This window comes from Orcinus orca, chromosome 16, assembly GCF_937001465.1.
Source record: "Orcinus orca chromosome 16, mOrcOrc1.1, whole genome shotgun sequence".
Taxonomy (NCBI): domain Eukaryota; kingdom Metazoa; phylum Chordata; class Mammalia; order Artiodactyla; family Delphinidae; genus Orcinus; species Orcinus orca.
The window spans coordinates 13,758,527-13,771,953 of NC_064574.1; the positions used below are offsets into that span (position 1 = coordinate 13,758,527).

General features: G+C 50.0%; 1 long non-coding RNA gene across 1 annotated transcript in view; it reads right to left on the reverse strand.

Moving 5' to 3' along the window:
* Window positions 1-401: 401 nt before the first annotated feature.
* Window positions 402-13,427, reverse strand: part of LOC117202498 (uncharacterized) — a 42,753-nt gene continuing 29,727 nt past the window's right edge. The window contains exons 2-3 of the long non-coding RNA XR_004484925.2: window positions 11,915-12,028; window positions 402-1,907 (exon numbers count right to left, since the gene is read on the reverse strand). This is a non-coding gene — a long non-coding RNA (uncharacterized LOC117202498). The remainder of the gene's footprint in view (window positions 1,908-11,914; window positions 12,029-13,427) is intronic.

Sequence of the window (13,427 nt, forward strand, 5' to 3'; positions counted from 1 at the left end):
ATGACTGGAATGTCTCTGAACCTGGGTGACTGACTGATGCGGGGGTCTGAGTAGAAGCATGGACCTCTGGAGGAGAAGTGTATTGGGGGTGGGTGAGGAAGATGGTGATTTTGTTGAATCTTCTGGGCTTAAGTTGAGAGCAAATACCAAAGTCTGGGGCTTGGGACAGAGGCTAGAACTTGAGAAGGAGGCGCTGGGAGCCACTGATTGGCTGGAGGTTGAAAAATGATGCCACGGGTGAGGAATCCGGCAAGCGTTTGAAGATCTGCCTCATGTCTGTTTGGGGGGGCTCCTTGGTAAATATATACTTTAATTCTTTTCCAGATAGTCAGATATGACTTTTAGGATGTTGTGAGCTCATAGCTTGGCTCGGTTTCTGCATTTCCGAAGCCTGGCTGGAAAATAAATTTGCATCCCTTGTCAATACCGTCACCAACCAATTCCCAATGGAGAATTTTCCCACTGCATTTGTTTTCTTTTCGAAAAAAAATTTTTTTTTTCATTTTTCAACCTTCAAATGCAGCTGTGGCCACAGTTTCTGGGAACCTGTACATCAGTGGAACGGCCTACAGGGAACGGTGGGGCCTGTTGAGCCAGGAGGAGGAGGCATGAGGGTAAAGGGCAGAGGACCCTCTGGCCCGGGCCCCAGGAAGGGGGATCGAGACAGGGAGTCAGGGAGGGAGTGCAGAAGAGTTTGGGGACCCCTGGATGGCTGACCCCTTTACCTCTTAAAATATCCACATCTAACCATTTGAAACAGGAGAGAGCTGCCCATTTTTCCAGAGTCGGGGACAACGCTGGCTCCAGACCCAGTTCTCCTAACTCTTGGTCCATTGTTTTCTCCCCGCCTTCTCATTCCGAATGAGACGAGACATCCACGGAGGGCTTTGAGCAGAGGAATCGTTAAGGTCTGATCTGCATGTAAATGTACCAGCCAAAGCACTCCAGTAAGGAGAAGAGATGAGCATAGACGGGCAGGGCAGGAGGTGGGAGACCAGTGAGAAGCCATCGCAAAACCCATGTGAGAGAGGATGGTGGCTTGGATTCTGATGGACTGGATGTGGCCTCTGAGAGAAAGGAAGGAGATAAAGATGACTTCCATACAAATTATCATGTATAAAATAAGCTACAAGGATATATTATACAACAGAGGGAATATAGCAAATAATCTATTGATACAACAACTATAAATGGAGTATAACTTTTAAAAATGGTGAGTCACTGTATTGTACACCTGTAACTTCTATAATATTGTACAGCAACTCTACTTCAATTAGAAAACAAAAAATGAATAAAAGATGACTTCCGGGTTCGGGTCCTGAGCAACTCGACAGCCTTGCCTTTCTCTGAGATGCGGAAGACCAGAGAAGAAGCGGGTTTAGAGGGAGGCGTAAGAAGTTTCATTTTGGACAGGCTGAGGCTGATACGCCTGGGCAGCTGAGTGCATGAGTTGGGAGTTGAGAATTCAGGGGAGTTTCAGGCCAGAAACATACATGCGGGAGCTGTCAGTAGGTAGGAGATGTTTAAAGCCTTCAGGCTGGAGAAGCTCTCCCAAGGAGAGAGTGCTGTATGGGTAGTTTTGAGAAGAGTCCCTCCCTGTCCTTCTCAGACATGGGTTTCCTGAGTGACCTTGACCAAGTCCCTTCACCTCCTGGGCCTTTGGCTTGTCTGCAGAAGTACGGACTGGAGCACTTGGTCTCCAAGACCCTGCCCTGCTCTGCGATGCTATGATGGAGGCTCTTCGAGGTGCGTCACCGCCTGGGATGCGCAGGCAATGGAACGGCTGCTGTCCTCCATCAGTGTTGATCCCAACGAGGACAAAGATTCAGATGTGGATGGGCTACCACCACGCTCAGCGAAACCTCGTGCCGCTGGAGCGAGACCTGAGAGGTCCTCCGTTCTTCAAGCTGTGGAGCAAGCAAGCCCTTCAATATCTGCAGCTTTCTACAACAAGAGGTCAGAACCATTAGAGAAATCCGTCCGCCTGGGGATCTCGGGAGGACTGGAGTGGCCAGCAGGGCCAGCCAGCCCTGCGATCATGTCACCAGGAGATCGTTTGCAACCTGCTTATCCAGCAGCTGGGAGATGGAGGGCTGTGGTTGCAGCCCGGGCCCTTCTGCTGGGCATCCTCTTTCCCATCAGCAGAGCACTGCCATTCTTACCTCCAGAGCCCTGTATATGTAACCATTTACATTACACTCTAGGGTGACCGGGCCCTGAGGGGGCGGAGTCAACACCTGTCCTAATGACGCAGTGTCTTCAGCGGGTGCTCAGAGATGGGGCCCCGGACAAGGGGGGAATCCTTTGTTTCTAGGTCATGCAGGCTATCTTCATAGAGAGCAGAATGAAATGGAGACCAGAATAGACTGGAAGGGCTTATTGGGTTGAACTGAAAACTTCCTGGCACCCAAAAGGTCAAAGTCAGCAATGATGAGCTGATGAGACCAACAGGAAAATCCACGTGGGTGGCCCTCCCATAGGTGGTGGGTGCCATGGTCTCAGAGCACGACCTCTGGCAGACACTCCCTGGCTTCAAATGCTGGCTCTGTCGTTTTTCTAACTGTGTCACCTTGGACCAGTGACATAAACCTCTGTGTGTTTAGAAGTTCCACATGAAAAGTGGATGCATAATGGTCCCCACTTCATAGGATTGTTCTTGGGATGACACGAGTTCACACGTGTCCAGTCCTTAGAACGATGCCCGGGGCACTGGGAGTCCTGTAAGAAGCTCGCTGTTCGTAAGGATGGATTCCTTAACCAAACTCCATCCCACTATTTGAAAAATCACCAGGGACACATCGGGACTCAGAACTCCTAGTAGATGAGAAGAAGAACTCAGCTCACACACGTCTTACTTCTCTTCTCGCTCTTGAATCAGATTTAAGCCAATGTTTTTTGTTTTTTGTTTTTTTTGCGGTACGCGGGCCTCTCACTGTCGTGGCCTCTCCCGTTGCGGAGCACAGGCTCCGGACGCGCAGGCTCAGCAGCCATGGCTCACGGACCCAGCCGCTCCGCGGCATGTGGGACCTTCCCGGACCGGGGCACGAACCCGTGTCCCCTGCATCGGCAGGCGGACTCTCAACCACTGCGCCACCAGGGAATCCCAAGCCAATAGTTTTTGACTTGGTGTCTGCAGTGTGAGGGACTCTGGCCGGAAACACAGAACCTTCTGATCAAGACATGGAGCCGAGACACAAGAGTGTGACTTGCTGAACAGAAAGAGAGGTGCAAGTGACGCGCAGATGGTGACGGGGAAAGTGTCAAAGGGCAGCAAGTGATCAATGGCCAGACACTGGGACAGACTGGGAGAAGTAGAGGAATTTGAACAAAGAGAATCAGTGGGTCATCCACTCGGAAAACCCAAGAGAACCAACCAGAACTTTCAGAGCTTATAATTGTGCCAGAAATGCCATGAGCTGCAAAGTCAGCCTATAGTTAGGGAGCCAAGCAAGTCAATTATGACATTTCCATAAAGAGAGAAACAAGTAAGGAGAACCTAAAAGTTTGTTGAAAAGGAAGGAAATTTAAGAGGAACTTGCTTTACCAAATTTGGTGTTGATACAGGAATAAAGGAAAAGATCGATGGAACAGAATCCAGGTGCTAATTAATGTATCCTAGGTATGAAGAATAAGCAAGTTAAATCCCAAACAGAAACGAATCCAATTTTCAACAGCAATGATATACAGGACTTAGGTATTATTGTTATAACAAGTCCGTGGGAGCCATGTGAATAGAGCTATGCAAGGGAAGGATCAAATGCTCAGTTCCATAGCATATTACTGGACAAAAGTTAATATTGACTAGATAGCTATTTCCTTCCTTTCAAGCTATAGAATGTGAAGTTCCATGCAGTTATCATGAGAAAATGGTCTAAAGTGAATTTGGAAAAGAAAGTCATAAAAAAAATTTTTTGAATAAAAAAGAAATTATGGAGTTAGTTCTATCAGATATTCTCACACATAGAATCATAATAACTGAAGTGTGGGGCTGATTGAGAACAGAACTCAATAGAAAGTTCAGGAAAAGATATAAGATTTCACAATGTGATAAAGCTTGCATTTCCATTATTTGGCGGAAAGTAGATTATTCAGTAAATGACATTCAGACAATTTGGAAAGGACCTAGTGATCTAGACAAAAATATTAAATTCGATCCATATGTCATTACGTCCGTTGAAATAAATTCTAGACGCACTGTTAATGTAAATAGAAAACAATGCAGTCCTGGTAGAAAATAAATGAATGTTTATATAACATCAGGGAATGTGTGAATATGACAGTAAATGCGGACAGCACAAAGGAAAAGTTGGCTGCATGTGAAAAGCAGATGAGAAATTTTCTTTCATATCTCTCAAATTCATTCATTTCTCAATTCCACAAACTTATGCCAAGATATCATTTCTTCCCTGAATTCATTCATTCATTCATTCACTCATCGAGTGCCCACTCTATGACAGATGCTGTTGGTGGTACCAGGGATAGCGTAGTGTAAAAACAAAGGGGCAAAAATCCTGACCCTCTGGAGCTCTAATACTGTTGGAGCAGACAGAGTATAAACAGGATAAATAAGTAACATATATAATAAGTCAGACTGTGTTTGGATTTTTGAAAAACGATACAGGAAGGGAAGGAGATACGTTTCTGGCAGGGAGGGAGTCGTTTGCAATTTTAAACAGTGGTCAGGAAGGCATCTCGGAGAAGCTGACATTTGAGCAAAAAATCAGAGGAGGAAAGGGGGTTATTTCTGTAAATAAGAGCAAAGGCGCTGGGCCAGACGTGTGCCTGACCATGTGTGGGGATCCCCAGGGAAGATGGTACGTGAGGGAAAAGAGTAGCAAAGATGAAGACAGGAAAAGTCAGCCCTGGGCTGAGGGCTGACCACATGGGCTCTTATTTCCCAGGGTCACAGAATAAAATGGTCTCAGAACCAAGACTCAGATGGAAGTTACCCAATTCCAGGCCTTTCTTACGTGTTCCTTGAGCCCGGCTGGGCCCACTCTGCTCATCCACCTCCTTGAGGCTTCAGTCCCCACTGGGAGGGAGGGTCCATGGGCTGACTATGTGATTCATCCCCCAAACTAGATCCTTGTTGAGCACGGCTGGAGGCACCATTAACAATTATTCCAGGACATGGCGCCTGTCCCAGGCGAACTGAGCATGACTTGTGGTCACCTCACCAGCACCATGTTTGCACAGCACTTTCCATAAAATTGAGGAAATGCCCATTGTCTGCACAGAGAATGGGGACAGGCTGATGGTCCAAAAGGGTGGAAACCCAGGCTCCACCCTTCCCAGCTCTGTGGCCCTGGGCAAGCTCTGTGCTCTCCCTAGGCCTCAGTTTCCTCAATTGTCAAATGGCTGAGGCAATAATAACCCCCCCTTTCATGGTTTCTCTAAAGATGCAATGAGGTGACACGTGTGAAGCTCGTCAAACCATGCCCGGCTCGTGGTGTGCGCTCTACAAGGACTGGCTTTCATTGTCACAGGTCTGACATGGGTCTCAAAGGTCTGAAATGAAAGTATCAGCAGGGCTGCTCTAAGGGAGAATCTGTTTTCTGGCCTTTTCCACCTCCTGTGCCACCCACATTCCTTAGCTCATGGCCTCATCCCGCCATCTTCAAAGTCGGCGATGTAAGGCTAAGTCCTTCTCACGCTGCTTCTCTCTCTCTTCTGCCTCCCTTGTCCACCTGCAGGGACGCTGCTGCTAACACTGGTCCCACCCAGATAACCCAGGATCATTCCCTATTTTAAGGTCAGCTGACTAAGCAACTTAATTCCATCTGCAACCTAATTCCCCTTTGCCATTTAACGAGCATGTTTAGTTTCCAAGAACTAGGACATGGACATCTTAGGGGACCATTATTCTGCTCACCACAGGGGTAATTGAAAGCTAACCTCTTCCCATTCCCCAGGTGGGAGCACTGAGGCCCCTGAAAAGGAAGTGAGCTGCCCAAGGTACCATCAATGGTCAGTGCAGTGACCAGACTCCACCCACAAACCCTCGCTCCCAGACCAGGGCTCTCCCAGGTAGAGAAAGTTCCACGCAATCGATTTCACAGCTGGGGTATTCAGAGAGAGATTTACTGCATTACGGCCGTGGGAAGCACTTGCTCATTTTCCTAAGCTGCTCAGCCTGGGGTCTTTCCTCTAGTAAGAGGTAAGTGACAGTCGGGGACTTTCTCTGTTGCTGGAAGTCACACCAAGTTCAACGATAATCATTGTGGAAGCACCCTTCCCAGTCACAGGTTCATTACAAAAAAATGGTTCAAAATAAATGTCCATAGAATAGAAAATGGATACGGCAGTCGTGCTCAGGGCACGTGACTGGTCCAAGAGCTGATTCAGTCATATTCCTGCATCTCAAAGGTCACTCGGGAATCTTCAAGAGCACAGCCCCCTCGTGCAGCTGGGTGGGGGAGGGATGAGAAGGCGGGTAATTTATACACATAATTATCCTCCTGGAGTGAACAGATGGGAGTCTTTCTCCAGGAGACGTGGTGTACAACGTCCCATTTCTCACTGGGGCAGCAGGGACAGTTCCAATTAACCAACTTCCCATGAACCGGCCCCCAGCAGAACTCAGGGGAGGGAGAGAAGGGAGAAAAATGTTCCGTGTTTGTGTTCGCATCTGTCCAAGCGAGGCGCCCACTTGAAAACTTAACGTTCTCCCCACAGTTAGAAGCGACGTGCTGGGGTTTCTAGAGTCAGAGGCTCACAGTCGTGCTCACACGCCACCTCCAGCCCGCGATAGTCCCTCCATCCTCAGCCAGGAGGCCAGGGTTGAGGGGGGTACTCTCCTCCTTGTATGGGAACACAGGAACCCCACAGACCTTAAGGAATGTGCAGTATTATTGGGAGAGATGAAGCAACAGACAGGAGAACTGGCCGTGAGCCGACAGTGACCATTTACCCAGGCTAAGTGGAGTTCCATGGGAACTGGTGGATGGGAGAGAGCGTGCACTTGCCAATGAGAAAGGCCCAGGTCCATATTCCTGCTAAGCCCTGTACCTAGCTGTGACCTTGGGCAAATCATTACTACCCTCTGAGCCTCAGTTTCCCCGCCCAGCAAGGATGTACCATCACCACCACCTGAAAGGGTTTGGAGGGATGACTCGGGTGGGTATTTCATCAGATTCTTCTTCCCGCTTCCTTTTTCATGTTAGTTTCTTAGAAGGGAAGGGGAGCCCATTCCCTTGGGGTGAGTGTGGAAGGATTTACATGGGAGTGTGGTGTGATCCGAGCTGTAAAGAAGGGTGTGGCAGACACAGCTAGTTGCCCCCTAAGTATCTGCTTCTCCCTCCTCACCATCAGGACCCCAGCTTTGATCAAGATGTCATTGTGCCCAGCTAAGATGCTCACTTTCCCAGACTCCCTTGCAGCTAATGGTAGCCACATGACCCCATTCCAGCCAATGGAACATACATGGATATCCACATGGTGTTCCCGAGAATGCACTGCTGCTTCTGCGACACAGCAACCTCCCCTCCTTCCTTCTCTCTCATTCCCGCCTGGAAGTGGAGCTGCCACTTTAGAACCAGAAGGTGTTTGATGAGCCTGTGGATAAAAACCACTATGCGGAGGATGCAAAGTGGGGAGGCAGAAAGAGTCTGGTCCTTGGAACATGAGTGAGAGATACAGCTCTGGCTCTGTACTGCCTGCCTCTGGGCTTCTTCCTGTGATGTAAGAAAAACAAACCCATCTTCATTTAAGTCACTCTTAGTTGGGTTGCCTGTTACTTGCAACTGAAATGGTTCCTAAATAATACAATGTCATGATGACACCAAGGAACAGGACAGGCATTCCTGCAGGACAAATGGCAGAAGTGAGTCAAGGGAAGTAGAGAAGCACCAGGTCTGTGCGGGGACCAGGGCTGCTGCTTCACCCCCAGCCAGTCAACTCCAGATGACCAGTCAGGGAGGTCACAGCCCCCTGCAGGGACTGGTCTAGGAAGGAGCACGTGACCCACTACTGGCCAATCAGACGTGATGGGAAGTCTTCTGGAAGACTCTACAGAATGTTTTCAGACTCCTAAGAAAATACCCAAGAACGGACAATCACTCCCCTCTCTTTCAGACATTTTTCACATGCAGAACTACCTGGAAGTGTTGGCAGCCACCTGGTTGTCAAGAGGGGAGCTGGTCTATGGACAAAGCTGGCGTCCCAAAGATCACAGAACACAAAACGGGAAAGACCCAGGTTGCTTAATGACATCCCTGAGTCACTGGATTAACCAAGCTGCAGCAACCTAAACTCCTATGTGAATAATAATAACCACTGACGTCACCAATGTTGAAAACACTTGGGAGTAGGGTTAACTGTTACTTGCAGCCCAAATCATACAAACTAATGCCTTGTATCTGAGGGGAAAAAAGATGGGTCATCATCAGTTAGCTAAGCTGAGGGTGTGCGGTTGCTTTGAGTCGTTGCATACATGGCTTTCTTTAACCTTCCAGAGTGGATCATAAGTGCTTGCTGCAGGGCAAGACTGTCATTGATGAGGTCTCTGTCTTATTGTCAGGCAGCACGGCTCGATGGTAAGAACACGGACTGTGGACCAGATTGGTTAAGTTTGAATCCTGATTCTGCCAACTTCTAGCTTTATGACTTTGAGTGAGTTGTTTGAACTCTCCTTACTTTGCTGATTTAAAAAATAGAGATAATAACTGCACCTCCCTCTTGGGGTGGTCGTAGGATTAAACAAGAGAATCCACGTAAAGAACAGCTCCCAGCATGTGGAGAGCGCTGTGTGAGTTAGCCGTTGTCACAGTGACAACACAGGTGAACAGAATGTTTTACTGCTGTGACAGCAATAGTATTCCCATTTTGCAGACAGGGATACTGAGGCACAGAGAATTAAGTTCTTTGCCCAAGGTCCGTACAACTGGTAAGTGGAGGAGCTGAGGTTTGCGCTCAGGCAGTGATCTCTTAATCACCACTCTATTCCAGATCCTCTACACAGTGGTCAGATGGAATGAACCAGACAGCTAACCAGGGTGGTCATTAGCCGGCTGGAATCCATCCTGCTTCGCTGGTGCGTGAGTGCAGTCAAGTACCAGCAGCAAGGGTGTGCCCCTTCGTTGCCAGGCTCCACGCGGCTTCCAGCTCCAGTCATTTCAAAGCACATTATCATTTCTCCTTTGCATCTTGGAGCCTCTGAATGGGTCAGCGGGCGCACAGATCTAGAGGGAGCCCGGCCAAATCCCCACCATCTGGCATCGCCCGAGAGACAGCATATGTTGTGGCCCCCTGCGTGATGCCTTCCCCGAGATGCCTCCAAATGAGACCCTAAATGCTCCCCTGCTGAGGGCGGCTGGTCCGCAAGTCCCCTGCCGAGGAGCGCCAGTCCCCACAGCTGACGGGCTCCCCAGGCCCCGGGTCTTCTTGGGCTTCCGGGGCCAGCAGCTCCCAAAGGCACCAAGCTTGGATGGAGGTACTCTATTATCTTTTCAGGCTGGAACAGTGTCCTCCGGGCAGGGAGAATGAAAAAACTAGCTGATATGAGATCAGACTGCAAGCATGGGGCACTCACGTGGCACCGACCAGGTCCAGGCATTGTACGAGGTGCCAAGAACACAGAGATAAATAAAGCCTGGTTCGTGCCCTTCAGGTTTAGAGAGCAAGACAGACATAAACAACTAATAAGCGCCAACATTATGGAGTTGCTCCCCGTGTGCCAGACGCCGCTTTAAGTATTGACACATTTGGTCTCCACCACTACTCCATGAATTGGCTCCCGTTATCATCACCATTTCTCCCAGGAAACTGAGGCACACACAGAGAGGTTAAGTCACTTGCCCAAGATCACACAGCAAATAATAGGTGGCTAGAGCCAAGGTATGAACCCAAGGCTTCTGGTTCCATGCTGCAGCCTCTTCACCACCCCCGCTGCTGCCTATGCCCTGAGCAGGAAGCAATGAATCCTCCTCACTGGGGAGGGGCCACCCAAAGGGAAGAGAAGTCAAGAGAGGTGCTCGGGGCTTCCCTGGTGGCGCAGTGGTTGAGAGTCCGCCTGCCGATGCAGGGGACGCGGGTTCGTGCCCCGGTCCGGGAAGATCCCACATGCCGCGGAGCGGCTGGGCCCGTGAGCCATGGCCGCTGAGCCTGTGCGTCCGGAGCCTGTGCTCCGCAACGGGGGAGGCCACGGCAGTGAGAGGCCCGCGTACCGCCAAAAAAAAAAAAAGAGAGGTGGGCGGACACGGACATTGCTAGATGACAATGACAATGATGATAAGAATGATAGCAGCTAACAGTCACTGTGCGCTCACTAAGCGAGATGGGGTCACCAAGCATGAGGCTGGAGGAGCGAGCAGGGCCCGGTGGGCAGGGAAACCAGTGAAAACTATTTAGGTAGGAAACTGATGTGGTTTGTATCTATCAGGCTTCTTAACTGCAAACAGCAAACACCACTCTGACTGGTTTAAGCAAAACTCAAATTCGTTAAAGGAGGGCAGGCAACATGGAGAATCCTCCGAAGGTCCAGAAAGCCCAAATCAGGAGACACAGCCAGAAGCAGCACCCGACCACAGGGCACTGGGCACCAGCAGGCGTACCCCACGCCCTCCAGAAGGACCAGATGCCTCCACGGCTTTGCTTAACAAAACTCAATTCTGTTTGTCCCTGCATATTCCCTTCGAAAGCATAGTCTCAAATGAGAGCATCTGATTGGAGAAGCCAGAGTCACCTGGCTGCCCCTCGCAGCAGAGGAGGCTGGGAGAATGCCATGACTGCCCTCTGGGGACGTGGCAACTGCACTATGGGAAACTCCCCAACACAGGGTGAGCATTCAGAGGGTGTTGGGCAGCCTCAAACCTTCCCCAAAGCCCCTTCCATAGTCCAATTTGCACTGTAGTCTGATTTCTCCACTGGGAGCCTGGAGTTGGGATTTTAGGAGGTTAAGACTGAAGACAGGGAGACCAGGAGGTGAAACCGTGGGAAATTAGTCAAATCCACTTTACCCACCTTCGCTAATCAAGGTCATCTGCAAAAGACTTGTATGTCCTTCAAGCGGCAAGTGGCCTTAGAGGCCTGACTCAGCTGTTTTCTAGGAACTTGGAGTCAGCTGTGTCTAGTTTTTGAGCTGAGCTGGTTAAGACTGGGTGGAACCACTGACCCCCCAACTGGGCATGCGCCAGTGTCCGCTTGGTGACCTTTTGAATGTGCAGAGGCCTGTAGCTTGGTTACACCTGCACAGAATGACAATGACCACACTTTTTTCCAATCACGTTTCCCCAAGAAACCCACACTCCCCACGCCTCGGACCGCCCTGCTGCTTTATTCGTTATCCCATAAATACCCCAGCCCCTCGCCTTCAGGGAGGTGAGTTTAGGATGCGTTTCCCCATCTATTCGCTGGGCTGCCTTGCAAAGAAACGCTCTCTGCTGCAGACCTCAGCAGCTCAGCATTGTGGCTCGCTGTGCCTCGGGCGAACTCAACCTGCTTCGGTAACAGAAACAACGGCAAGAAATGATAGGGACCTGAATGCGGGCAGTGGTGGCCAAGATGCAGAAAAGGGGCTGGACCTGGGAAAGATTCAGGAGGTAGGATCAGCAGGACTTGAAAACGAGAATGGTTTTACAACAGGGGCACACACAGGGGACCAAAGACATGGTCAACATCTGAGAGTATCATAATCCCACCCAGGCAAAAGCGACACTGCCGGAAGTTGGTAAATGATGCGGGTGGCTGATTTCAGGGAGGGAAGCGAGGGTGAAGGGATGCGTGGGATGGGCTCTAAGGGCTGTACTCGTGGTATATTGGTTTTCTTTGAACCCTTTACCATGGGGATGTTCTCCTGAGCCAGCCTTCCTCTATTCTCTGCTCAGATATTGTTTTTTCAAGGAAATAGTTACCACAGAGGCTTGGCACGGATAGGCAACGAGATCTCTAAGGGAGCTGAGGCCTGTGGTTTGCTCACCGTTCAATCCCAGGGTCTTGGCGTAGAGGCTGACCCACCTTGGGCACACGGTGACTGCCGATCATGGAATGACCGATCTTGAAGTTCTGCTAGGCTAGATCTTCAAGAAGGTTGCTTCCATAAGAGAAATAAGAAAAAAGGGGAAAGTCATTCTGTGTCCCTTGCCCTCGTTGAAGCAAGGGTGTTCTGGATAGGATGAGAAGCATTCAGTCTTCACTGAATGATGTTTTATTACACCGGGGAGGCAGCCTAGGGATTAGGGGTGAGGCCGAGCCATAGGAAGGTCCTGCCCTCATTAGCTCTGACCACACTCTCAACCCAGGGCAAGATTTAAGGTTTGGCAGTAAACCTGCCAAAGTGCTATACCTCCACTTCGGGAGTGGAGGAGGGGAGGGAAAGAGAAAAGAGTTCAAAGTCCGACTCCATTGTTTACCAGCGGTAGAGACCCTGGGCAGGTGTATTTAGCATCCCGTGTCTCTGTCTGATGCCTTAAAGCAGGTTCTGCTGTCACCATACCTAACTCCGGGGTGAGGGATACTCATGCGCACTTAGAAGGGAGCCTCACACACAGTAAACACACTACGTTCACCCTGATGATTGTGAGCGTTTCCGTATTAAGTCAGCCAAGCTCTCCCCTGCCTCTGGGATCTTGCCTCTGCTATTCTGTCATCCGGAAAGACTTTCCTTCTGACCTTTCCATGCAGCTCCTTCCCAGCACGTAGTTTCAGCTCCAACGTCACCTCCTCTGAGGACTCAACTTAAAAGCCCCTCCCTTCCGACTGCCTGTTTAATTTCTTCGGAGGACTTACCACAGGGCGCCCGAGGTCAGCTTCTCAGGGCGATGCCAGGTTGCAGAGGGATCAGCCTGTAGATGCTGACTTGTAAGATGTAGCCTGCAGCTTCTGGTGGTCACCTCTGCCATCAGGAGGGAAAAGTCGGCCTACAAATGAGCCAGAGATGGAAGAGAAGCAGAGAGGTGGAATGTGAAAGGCAGGCTCCTGATTTCAGCCGTGCCTGAAGCCCATGTTGTCCCTTGGTGTACTCCTCCCATGAGCCAATGGATTCTTTCCTGGCTTGCACCAGTTAGGTTCCTGTCACTTGAAACTGAAAGCTTTCTGCTTATGGCTCTGCTTCTGGATCCATAGAGAAGCCCACAGGGGACTAGGGCATAGGGAGCGGCCACAGTTCCCATCTCTGTGGGCGTCCCCTACTGACCCTGGGTTCCACCTTGCTGGGTCTGCCGTTTCAACAGTCCATCACCCCAACGGTGGCCCAGCCTCAGCCCCCGGTCGGCTTCTTCTGGCTTCCTCTGGCTTCTCTCTCCCTTTCCTCCCCGTTGTCAGTCTGAGGCTGAGACCCCTTCAGCCAACCCCCGAAACGATTCCACAGCTGCCAAAGACTAGTATTGTGATGTGCAGTAGGGCGTTGCCTTTCTTAAAGCCCTATCTCTTTCTCTCTCTCTTTTTAAAGCTAATACATTTTAAATTGTAATTGTTTAATTATACATATAACA